The sequence below is a fragment of the Ovis aries genome, chromosome 1 (assembly GCF_016772045.2).
Source record: "Ovis aries strain OAR_USU_Benz2616 breed Rambouillet chromosome 1, ARS-UI_Ramb_v3.0, whole genome shotgun sequence".
In the NCBI taxonomy this organism is placed as follows: Eukaryota; Metazoa; Chordata; class Mammalia; order Artiodactyla; family Bovidae; genus Ovis; species Ovis aries.
In genome coordinates, this window is record NC_056054.1 from 99,657,884 (window position 1) to 99,670,565 (window position 12,682).

Genomic DNA, 12,682 nt, shown 5'->3' on the forward strand with positions numbered 1-12,682 from the left:
CACAGTAGGGACGATGTTTGCAAGGGTAACCTAGATGGAGGTTTATTCAGGTCTTTCTCAAGTGCAGGCCAGTCAGGCCCTGTGCTTGTAGGACGGTCTAGGCTTTCATCCTCCGCCCTCCGCGGCGCCGGCTGCCCTCTGCCCTCTGGCCTCCTGCGGGTTGCTCTGGCGGGCACTCAGGTGTGCTTTGGATCCGTCGGAGTGGTGGAACCGCCTGGTGCTCGTGCTCACCGGCTCAGTCTTGTCCAACTCTTTGCGACCCCTCGGACTCTAGCCCACCAGGCTCCTCTGTCCATGGGATTTCCACGCTCCTTTGCTAGAAACCCATCGAGGCAGTGCAGCTGTCCCCTTGGCTCTGCCTGGCTCCCCGTGCCCTGCAGGGAGCATAACGTGTTCTGTCAGGACACAGAGGGGAAGTAACCTTCCGTGTGGTTGGAGGATGGAGAACCAGATGGGAAATGCTGCAAAGAGAGGGGAATATTCTCAAAAGCTTCCCAGAACTGCTGTGTGGGTGCTGTTGGTTGGGTGGCTGCCCTAGGACAAGAATGCTTAGTCTTGTGTTCTGGCCTTGACCCAGTCCCAGGTCCAGTCTGAATTCAAGCACAGAGGTACCCTGCTTTCCCACATGTATGTCATTCAGCCTCTCTCCAAAGGGGAGTTCTGATCCACATTTTCTATCTCAGTGAATAGCAACCACGTGGGTGTTTTTTTTTTTTTTTTCCTTTCACTTTGTTTTGCTGAAATGTAACTCAGGAATAAAAAAAAGGGTTAGCTTTAGAGAAATTAGTGCTCTCCATGCTACAAACAAGAATAAAATTCAAGTTGATAATAAGGATGACTCTCGAATACTTTTAACACACTAGAGAATTCTAATACTTGATGTATAATGACATAGAAAATGTTTGTCCTGTCATGCTCCCAGAGATGACTCTTGGTATACACCACACTACTTTAATAATTTTGGTCTAAAAACTACCTCATGGTTACTTTCAGATTTATTTTTTATAAAATTTAAAATTATGTGTGCCAGTAAATTAAATATACCATATAATATCTTTTAAATCAGGATTAAGTCTTTTGAGTCTTGAAATCATAGTGACTTAATTATTCCCCTTTCAATTTGGGGTCAACGTTTTTAGGTGTCATCTAATGCGTGATTCTAAGCAGCATTTATCAGACACGACTCAGCTCCAATCTCGATTTGAAGATATATCATTAACTTTAAGTTCTTTGATATTAAATTGGTTCAATTAACCTATAATCTTTGCCTGGAGAATTTCTAATTAAGTAGAAATAATAATGGCCAAAATTTTATACGTTATAATAGGAGAGCTCTCGATTACCAGCTAAAGAGAATGTGTCAGTACCTTTAGGAGATATTCCTGAATGTAGCCATACATCACTTGAAGAAGAGTACAACACATGGACTCTCTAAGTTAAGACCTATTGCTTACCTGAAGTACTCCTTTATTAAAAAAAAAAAAAATCCCTGATTCTTAGTTACCTGCCTTCTAGATCTCAAGTCACCCATTTTCCCATGTGGTATGTAATTCTTTTTTTAGTCACTGCTGGGTACTTAGGTGCTTGCTGGCAGATGAACCTGAGAAGAACATGACAGGTTGTTCTCCTGCTGTGATTCTTATTTGTGTGTGTGTGTGTGTGTGTGTATCTTATTTTTGATGCCTCCTGGTATGAATGGACCAAGGAGTGGGACCTTGACTTTACTCCTGATACAGCAGTTTTCCAGGAGAAGGGCCTGGTACCTGGTGAGCACCTAGTAAGTGCTTGCTGACTGAAGGACTCCTAATGCACAGTTCCAGAAAACTGATGAGGAGGACAGAATGTGGGTAAGATCCACAGAGGTCTAGAGTATAAGGGACAGAAAGGCACAAACTCCAAAAGGGAGAGAAAAGGGCAGAGAGAAATGTCCTAGAACCTAGAGACATCTCAACTGAGTACGGATATTCTGAAGAGCTCTTCTTTCGTCACCAACTTCAGCTGAGGAATCAGTGTAAGGGGAACCAAGAACTCTAAGGATCCAGGTTTCTGTAGCTTGCAACAATTTGTCTCAAATGAGATAATTTTTGCAGATGTAGCCCCGTACTGTTGAGATATCATACAGAGAGAGTCTTGGGCTTGCAAATGCGCCCATATACTGGAGGGAGACCCCTCATTAGATTGTGTGCATCCAACCAAAGCCAAAATACAACTCATGAAGGGAAGAGGGTAAATGTCTGGGACCAGTGGGGTTTTTTTTTTTTTTTTTAACTCCTGTAATCCATAAGCTGCTCTGCAAGAGGCTCTCCAGAGTCATTCTGGCTGGTCTTGTCTGGACTCAATGACTTGGTCACCACTGAAAACAGTTACAATTATTAGAATACTTTCCAATCAGCTTGGAAGCTTAGCTGCTGAATATGTGCAGTCTCTGGGAAATGTACACATTGTCTTTTCATTGTACCTGCCGCTAAGTTTAGTCAGTAGGGCACAAATCCCTTTGTTAGAGTAACAGACAGGTGTATTGACAATTTCTTGTGATGGCAAGACCGTGAAGAAAAAGACTCTTTCCTTGAGTTGGCAAAATACATTGGAATATAAATTAGCACATCTCTTTAGGGAAAACTAAGAACATAAAGAGATGCCTTCAGTTTCTAGCAAAGGTGCAGTGACAGAAATCAGATTAACCCTCCTTCCAAATCTCACTCTCCACCTTTGTCCCACTCCCAAAGGCATAAAAAAGAGAAAAAAACCTGAAATACTGATTTCTAAGACACTGGAAATCAGGCAGCAAAGGATAGCTAGCCTTGAGAGGTGACAAACAACAAGATGAGTCTTGTCATGGATGCATCTTCCTGCTTTCAGTGAGTTCCCACGCTGGGCACCAAGAGGAGGATTTCAGGTCAATTTTTCATTTGACTCTGGAGATGAAGCTGAATATTGGTGGAGAGTAAGGCAGCTAGAGCTCACAGGACAAAGATCCAGTGATTCTTATTTGCAAAGCAGATGTAAAGAGCAAAGGTATGGATATCAAAGCTGAAAGGGGAGTTCGGGGAATTGGGAAATTAGGATTTACCTATATATACTATTGATGCTATGTATGACAGCACCCTTATGGCAGAAAGTGAGGAAGAACTAAAGAGCCTCCTGATGAAAGTGAAAGAGGAGAGTGAAAATGTTTTAAAGCTCAACATTCAGAAATCTAAGATCAGGGCATCCAGTCCCATTACTTCATGGCAAATAGATGGGGAAACAGTAGAAACCATGGCAGGCTTCCTTTTTCTGAGCTCCAAAATCACTGCAGATGGTGACTGCAGCCATGATATTAAAAGATGCTTACTCCTTGGAAGGAAAGTTATCACCAACCTAGACAGCATATTAAAAAGCAGACATATTACTTTGCCAACAAAGGTCCATCTAGTCAAGGCTCTGGTTTTTCCAGTGGTCGTGTATGGATGTGAGAGTTGGATATAAAGAAAGTTGAGCACAGAAGAATTGATGCTTTTGAACTGTGGTGTTGGAGAAGACTCTTGAGAGTCCCCTCGATGGCAAGGAGATCCAACCAGCCCATCCTAAAGGAGATCAGTCCTGGGTGTTCATGGGAAGGACTGATGTTGAAAATGAATCTCCAATACTTTGGCCACTTCATGTGAAGAGCTGACTCATTTGAAAAGACCCTGATGCTGGCAAAGATTGAGGGCAGGAGAAGAAGGGGATGACAGAGGATGAGATGGTTGGATGGCATCACCGACTCAGTGGACATAGGTTTGGGTGGACTCCCGGAGTTGGTGATAGACAGGGGGGCCTGGCATGTTACGGTTCATGGGGTCGCAAAGAGTCAAACATGACTGAGCGACTGAACTGAGCTGAACTGGTACAATAAATAGCAAATGAGAACCTATTGTATGGCATAGGGAATTACTGGATGCTCTGTGGTTACCTAAATGAGAAGGAAATCCTAAAAAGAGGGGATATATGTGTATGTATAGCCGATTCACTGTGCTATTAACACAACATCGGAATTAACACATCGTAAAGCAGCTATACTCAAATAAAACTTAATAATAAAAAAAGAAACATGAAGAAAGGTCCAGTGATGAGACAGTGGGAGAGAGAGAATGCTGGGATATGAAAGGGTCTCCCTCAAGTACTCAGCAGAGTAATGATCCGGGTATCCTTATGAAGAAAGTGCCTGAGGCCAAGGAAAGAACATTTTTAAAAGATCCTGGAACAACGCCTGGTGCTCACCACACAGGACAAGCAATTGTATGTAAGTGATCTCCCCACACAGACTGGACTACTTATAACTCATGGGCCATTGGGAAGAACATTCACAAAACTCTTGTGATGGACAGGGAGGCTTGGCTGTTAAAATGCTGCACTCAGTATGCCCGTAAATTTGGAAAACTCAGCTCAGCAGTGGCCACAGGACTGGAAAAGGTCGGTTTTCATTCCAGTCCCAAACAAAGGCAGTGCCAAAGAATGTTCCAACTACTACACAATTGCGCTCATCTCACGTTAGCAAAGTAATGGTCAAAATTCTCACTGTGAGGCTTTCACAGTATGTAAACTGAGAACGTCCATATGTGCAAGCTGGATTCAGAAAAGGCAGAGGAACCAGAGATCAAATTGCCGACATCCGTTGATTCATAGTAAAAGCAAGAGGGTTCCAGAAAAATATCTACTTCTGCTTTCTTGAGTACGCCAAAGACTTTGACTGTGTGGATCACAACAAACTGTGGAAAATTCTTCAAGAGATGGGAATACCAGACCACCTTACCTGCCTCCTGAGAAATCTGTATGCAGGTCAAGATGCAACAGTTAGAATCAGACATGAAAGATCGGACTGGTTCCAAATTGGGAAAGGAGTATGTCAAGACTGTGTGCTGTCACCCTGCTTATTTAACTTCTATGCAAAGTGCATCATGTGAAATGCCTGCCTGGATGAAGCACAAGCTGGAATCTACATCTGCAAGAAATATCAATACCCTTATATATGCAGACGACACCAGGTTTATGGCAGAAAGTGAAGAGGAAGTAAAGAGCCTCTGATGAAAGTGAAAGAGGAGAGTGAAAAAGCTGGCTTAATATTCAACATCCAAAAAACTAAGATCATGGCATCTGATCCCATCACTTCATGGCAAATAGATGGGGAAACAATGGAAACAGTGAGAGACTTTATTTTCTTGGGCTCCAAAATCACTGTACATGGGGACCACTGCCATGAAATTAAAAGACGCTTGCTCCTTGGAAGAAAAGCTATGACCAACCTAGACAGCATATTAAAAAGCAGAGATATTCCTTTGCAACACAGGTCAGTCTAATCAAAGCTATGGTTCTTCCAGTAGTCGTGTATGGATGTGAGAGTTGGACTATAAAGGAAACTGAGTACCAAAGAATTGATGCTTTTAAACTGGTGTTGGAGAAGCCTCTTGAGAGCCCCTTGGACTGCAAGGAGATCCAACCAGTCCATCCTAAAGGAAATCAGTCCTGAATGCTCATCAGAAGGACTAATGCTGAAGTTGAAGCTCCAATATTTTGGCCACCTGGTGGGAAGAGCTGACTCAGTGTAAAAGTCTCTGATGCTGGGAAAGATTGAAGGCAAGAGGAGGAGTGGGTGGCTGAGGATGAGATGGTTGGATGGCATCACCGACTCAATACACATGCATTTGAACAAACTCCAGGGTTTGGTGAGAGACAGGGAAGCCTGCTGTGTTGCTGTCCTTGGATCGCTACTGAACTGAAGAAACTGGGGAACAGTTTCCTACAACCGGAAAGCTCCATAGGGCCTACAACCAGCCCATCTTTCTCTGCTCTGAGTCACCTTGTAGAACAAGCCACAGTCAGTGAATCCAAGGAGGGCACAGGACAAAGCTGACTGCAGGATACTTTGACCGCCTGATATCCCCTCACCTTTTCATCTGGGCCCTACATCGTCTCTACCTGTGACACCTATTATTCTCTGAAAACCAAGAAGTTCGTCCCTTGTGAAGACACTTCGCTTTCCCTCACCCCAGCACACCCGCGGGACAATCTGATTTGAGTCAGAGAACAAAAGGAACGAATTCAACTCCTAGACCGCGGTTTCCAGCCAAGGACACAATGGTGAAGAGGGTCAGGCTCTGCAGATTGAGCTGATCCAGGAGGAAAAGCAGCCGGTCCTCGAGCCGCTATCACGGGAGGCCCCGAATCAGGTCAAGATCAGGGAGTAGATGGACCCGCCCATCACCAGCTGAGAACCAAGTGGCCCCTGCTTCGCAAGTTAACAGGTTCAGAAAGAGAGCTTGACCTCTCACCACACCTGGATTCCAGGTCTTCCCTCACGACCTGCAGAGCCTACCTTGTCCAGTTCTTGAATGAGGCTGAACCTCTGATCCAGGGGTTGGGCGGGCGTCCTTGCGCTTTGTCACACCTTCGGGGGCAGGGGATGGATCCGTCCCCTCGGCGCGCTCCACTCGCCGGCTCCGAAGCCCTGTGCCTACCATTTCTGCTGCAGGGAGCCCTGTGTCTGTAGTCCCTCGGGCGTCCCCTGTGCGTCCGCCCTGACGGGGGCAGGACCACCTCACCCTCGTCCCGTCCACGTGGGACGTCAGCATGCCGGACGCGACAGAAAACGATGAATCCTCTCCTCTGTCTGGACGTGGGAGGTGAAAACTAGGACCTGCAGGGGTGGAAAGCAAGGCGAAATCTCGAGAAACGCCCTGATCTAAAGCCCTTTTCATGTTCGCCTGTTTGGGAACTCAGGCCTCTAGCGCGCCCGAGGTGCTGTCGCGCTCACACTCTCGACCGCACTCGGAGTCCACGCGGAACCAGGAGGAGCCCTGCGGCCTGGGGGCCGGTGCGCATGCGGCCCGCGCCTGCCTCGGGGTCTGAGCCCCGGAACCTCAGACGCGAAGGCAACGCCGCACTGAGAAAAGGAGGAAAGCCACTGCTGGAGGAAAGGGCACATGCATTCCCCAAACTGAGAAGCTCTACTGCTGAAGGAAACCAGAGACAGACAGACACACAGACAACCTTGCATTAAAACCTTTCAGCGAAAAGAAACTCTGCCTGCGGTGAGGTAAATACGAAGACCCTTGAAGACACCGGCTTTCTGAAAAACAAAACAAAACAAAAGAAAACGCCTTTACCTCTCTTAAATTCGCGCTCCACGACCTGTTGAACAGCAAAATTATAAAAGGAAAACAAGAGGCGTTTCAGACATTGTCAAATGTGAAACAAAGCGGTCCTTCAAGAAGAATCTCAAGTTTGGAATGAAGACGGTCAGATCTGCGTGGACCGCGCCTGGCTCCTCTGCGGCTTTCTGCTGGGCCTGGTAGGCAAAGGAATTCAACCAATGACCCGAGCCTCAGTCTTTGCGGCGGTTCCTGCTAAACGTGAAAGCGTGATGCAAGTCTGGACTGAAACTAGAGGACTAGCATCAGCCACAGAGGCAGGAATCTGAGGAACCCCCGGTGCTAGGCGGCGCCGGAGAAGCGCTGCTGTGAAAGGCCTGCGAGAGAGGAGCGCACGGGTCAGGCGGGGCAGAGGGGAGGGCGGGTCCTCTGTTTCCCGAGTGGGATTGGAAGCATCGAGCCAGGTCCCCGCTGGCGCCATGAAAGGGACTCCAAGGCACTGGATCTGCCTCTGGAAGGGCTGTGTCCACCTTGACGGACGTGGGGCCACCTGGGGCTCAGACGCATCTTACTCCCCCCGCTCCTGAGGCTTCTGAGAACTGGGGAGTCAGGGGAGGCGACCTCTGCTCTTGGGCGCAAAGCTGGCACACAGGGACCTCGCCCCGGGAGAGGCGAGGAACCCTAAATCAGGCCCTTTCAGGAACTGCAGATCCTTGCCTGACGGATTGCCTGTGTTTTCAGAGTCCTCTTCCTTTGAAAATTTGAAGGTCAGCTGTGTTCAAACATGCAGTTCTTGAATATGCCACTAGATACACGTGGTCGTGTGGTTTCCGTAGTGTAGTGGTTATCACGTTCGCCTAACACGCGAAAGGTCCCCGGTTCGAAACCGGGCGGAAACAACGTCACTTTCCTCCAAAGTTTTAGATTCATATTTTAAATACAAAATAGAGGTCTGCCGCGTGGAATGAGGCTTGCAGCTTCAGCTTCAGCATCAGTCCTCCCAAAGAATATTCAGGGTTGATTTCCTTTAGGACTGACTGGTTTCATCTCTCCTTGACCTGCATACACGTTTTTCTGGAGGCAGGTAAGATGGTCTGCTATTCCCACCTCTTGAAGAATTTTCCATATTTTGTTGTGCTCCACACAGTCAAAGGCTTTAGTGGAGTCAATGAAGCAGAAATAGATGTCTTTCTGGAATTCTCTTGCTTTTTCTATGATGCAATGGAGGAAAAATGTAGGGAAAAAAGGAGGAAATGGATAGAACCAAATTAATTGGAGAAATATATGGAAAAGGTTAAATAGAGAGTGTTACAAACAATGGAGGAAATTTCCTTGGTAAAAGGCATTTACAGGGTGATGATGATGAGCCTACTCTTTCATGCATTCTAGGATTCCCAGTCAACCTGCTTTCCTCCAGAGATCCTCTCTGAAGATCAGAGACTACCTGGAATTAAGTCCTTGTCTGTGTGTGTGTGTGTGTGTGTGTGTGTGTGTACACAAGACACAGAGGAGTAGGGTAGTAGTGGAGCATGGGAGAAGATGAAAAGACCAGAAACAATCATACATCATTTACATTCTAAAAGAGTGAGACACGTCCCTGGGTGGGCTCAAGCCACGAACTTTTCGGTTAACAGACGAATGAGCTAACCCATTGCTCCCCAAAGTCAGTTGGGAGGAGAGTTTAACCCTCACTCGCACAGAAAGCAAGCACACTTACGGAACTGGGCGGAGCCGCCTGTGTTTCGCAGAATGGCTTTTCCACTTCCGAGCCTCGGACAACCTGAGAGATGGAGTCCACTCAGCCTGTTCGTTCCCGTCGGGAAGCCAGGTGGTTCCGAGGGCAGAAGGTCTCCTGAGCGTCCTCGCCGCCGCAGATGTCAGCGCCCAAGAGAAGCCGCGAGCTTGAGCCGAGGGGCCCCAGAAAGAAGCTGATGGCTCCCGGTTTGATCCGCCTTCGTCCGACCATTTGCGCTTCTGGACATCGGTTTAGTAGATGGGGTGCGTGTGGCTGCAGCTGGAAAGAGATCAGTTTGTTGTGATCCACACAATGTAAGGCTTTAGCTGTCTTTTGAGGACGGGAAATGAAAGATGTGAAGAGGGCGAATAGATCCGAGGAAGGCCAAGGGCAGGAGAGAACAGAGAATGAGCCAGAGGGAGAAAGGGACTTCACGAGAGAGGAGCGGGCTGCTATCGCGGCAGGGGCCGTCGCTGGGTTGGGGAGATCACAGCGCCTGACTCTGGCGCAGCTCCCACGCTTTCCTGAGGTGTCCGGGAATCCCCTTCACCCCAAATCGCAAAGCTGCTGGCCTTGCATTTGTTCTGGCAGTTTCCTTTGCTGGTTGTAAAATTCTGGGTCTTGTATCATGTATAGGAATGTTTTCCACCGTAAAACCTTTTTTTTTTAATTGGGGGATTTTTAAAGCAAGGAATTGGACTACTGTTCCCCTTTTGATGAGTTGATCAGATGAACTAGTAAACTGGCAGATCCCACTAGCCCAGGAGGTTACTGTTGGTCAGACAGGATTCCTTCACTCTCTCTTGAAAGTTCCACTGCCACTGAAAGATATCAGTAACTTAAAACCACACCCAGACTTCATGCAGTGCAGTGCCAAAATGTAAGAGCTTACACTCAATGGTGACATGCAAAGTGCCATGTGCTGAGGCACCGTCTACAAGTTTTACATGGATGTACTCACTTTATCCTTTCAACATGCTTCTAGCATATCATCATCCTCATTTCACATATGAGAAATCTGAGACATGGAAGGTTAAATAACTTGTCTAGTCACTCAGTCAGTGAGTGGGATCTGAAAGCAGCAATTTGAACTGGAAGCCTGCCTGGCTCCACAGGTTATGGTGCTAGTCAAAGGGGAACAGAAATGGTAAAAATGTTTGGCAAGAGATTGAAGCCTGCATGTTTCTTTGACAAAACACCAAGGAGGAGTCATGTAACACAAATAAAACTGCAGTATCCTCATGACCCACTTGCCTGGCAAACACCTTTCTTATTGCAAGAGCTGCTCCCCTTGAATCCCCAACTTATACACACCTTCTGCAAGAACTAGATTTTTCCTCCCCTTTATCCTTTCCTCTCACCTTTCCAATACCTCTTTCACAGCTCTTCTGTTCTTTCACTTCCAGGTCATTCATTTTTTTTAAATTTAAAAACCTTAAATATATCTAAAGACGTAAATAAGCAGTCATCCGTAGTTCCACCTCCTAGAATGGCCTGCTGTTAACATCTTGCACATTTTCCTTCAAATCTATTTTTACATTATTCTAAGTAGCAAAAGCGCATGGGTTCATGCTAAATCGTTTCAGTCCTGTCTGACTCTTTGGGACCCAATGACTGTAGCCTGCCAGGCTCCTCTGACCATGAGAGGATTCCAGGTAAGAATATGGAGTGGATGGCCATACCCTCCTCCAGGGAATCTTCCTGAACCAGGGATAGATCCCATATCTCTTGTGTCTCTTGCATTGGCAGGTGGGTTCTTTACCATTAGTATCACTTGGGAAGCCCCTAAACTCTATGTGTTATTTTACAAAATTCAAATGATGCAGAAAATACAAATATGTAAAATTCTGAAACATCTTAAATTCAAAAGTAACTTCTGTTAATGTAAGTAAATGAAATGGCAACCCACTGCAGTATTCTTGCCTGGAAAATCCCATAAAGAGAGGAGCCTGGTGGGCTACAGTCCATGGTGTCCCACAGAGTTGGATATGACTGAGCATGCATGACTGAACACAGACTGTGGGATCTTAGTTCTACAAACCCTGGCCCACAGCTGTGAAAGCACCAAGTTCTAACCACTAGACTGCCAGGGATTTCTTATCACATCCTAAGATGTCAGTTACCTGGGTGTAAACTTCATCGAAGCACTTCATTGCATGTATACTTGAAAACGGCAAGAGACTAGATCATAAATGTTCTCATCACAAAAAGAAATGAGAATTATGTGATGGGATGGAGGTGCTAGTAAATGCTCTGGTGGGAATCATTTTGCCATATATAACTATCCAATCAACGTGCTCAACTCACACAGTGTTATGTCAATTATGTCTCAAAAAAGTTGGAGAAAACAATTTTTGAAAACAAGAAAGAAACCTGTGTTACTTCTTCGGAATCCATTAAAGCCAAGGGGGACACGCTCCAGTGCCACAAGTTCAAGTGCTACTCAGCTGGGGAGGAGGAAGGACTGCTTACTCACTGGTCACCTGCCCAAGGTTGTCTGCTTTGGCTCCAGCAGCTGGTGGGAACTAGACTGGCCTTCACCAGCGCCAGGAGGACTGGGTCCCTGCAGGCTCCCACTTCATCCTCATGAGGTGTTTCGATGAGGAAATCACCAAGGATTTCTTCTTTTCCCCTAATCTATTACCACTTCTCACTTTGTCTCTTCAAGACCATTGTTGGGTGCTGACTGGACAGGGCTTGAAGGAGATGCTGCCCTTCCCCTACTGGTCTCTTCTGGCCCGGAGGTTACTGCCCGCGGGATCAGAGCCAGGGGGCCGGGAGGGCACCGGCTCTCTCAGAACCAAAAGTCGCCGCGTGCACCCAGGTGCGCCGCTCACCTGCGCCTCGCCGGCTCGCGGCGTGCTGAATCCAGGCTATCGGCTGCAGCGTCTCCCGCGGTGCCACGCCTGCGTGAGGGCTCTAGACCCCGCGGCAGGGGCCATGCTGAGGTGGCCCGGCCCTGCCCCCGACCCTGGAGGACAGGCAAGGAGAGGCCAATCTTGACCGACTTGGCCAAGAGAGTTCTCAACCTCGGCCCAGCCCCACGTACTCGACGTTAAAAGACTCAAACCCTAAAGTTTCAAAGGAGGGAAACTCTCAAGTTGAATCCATCTCCCGACCTTTATGAGGAAAGTTGAGGGAGGAAATCAGACCAAGAAAAAGATTATGTGCATCAAAATGCATAACTAACCAAAGAAAAATAGGATTTTCTGACAAGTTGGAAGTGTGATGTGAAAGACTGGTGTCAAAGAGAAGTGTGTTTGGTCTGAGCCAACAGAGCATCAGGTAAGGTGGGAAAACACCCTTGCCACAGGGGTGGAAGGGGAAAGACCCAGACTTTCTTTTGGAACCCTGGGATCTTCCCAGAAAGCATAATCCATTGATGCTGTCCCATTTCCCACCTCTGTGGTCCTTAGAGATATTTGGGATCCCAGGTCTCACCTGGGGGTCTCCATTCCAACTCCTTTTTTGGAAGACAAATGCCAGTGGTTTGCATCACTCTGATGCTTGCTTTTCAACTATCAAGGTCCTGAAAGCATCTGGACCTCGCTAATGGAAGGAGTACCTGACCAGTTGCAGTTCACAGAGGAGCCTGAAATTTTGGCTTGGGGGAAGAGTGGGGGAGTGGAGAGCAGATTCTGGGGATCCTGAGGTCTAACTGCCTGGGGGCCCACAGGGACCTCGCTCTGGGAGAGGTGAGGAACTCTCAGTCAGGGCCTTTCAGGAACCCCAGATCCTTACTTGAGGGATCACTTGGGCTTCCTTTGAAAATTTGAAGGCCAGCGGGTGTCCCAACATGCATTCCTTGAGCATGTCACTAGGCACTGGCTGCCATGTG

General features: G+C 47.2%; 1 non-coding gene across 1 annotated transcript; it reads left to right on the top strand.

Moving 5' to 3' along the window:
* Positions 1-7,935: 7,935 nt before the first annotated feature.
* On the top strand, positions 7,936-8,008 carry TRNAV-AAC (transfer RNA valine (anticodon AAC)). Its single transcript has one exon. It is a non-coding gene; the product is annotated as a tRNA-Val (tRNA).
* Positions 8,009-12,682: the final 4,674 nt, after the last annotated feature.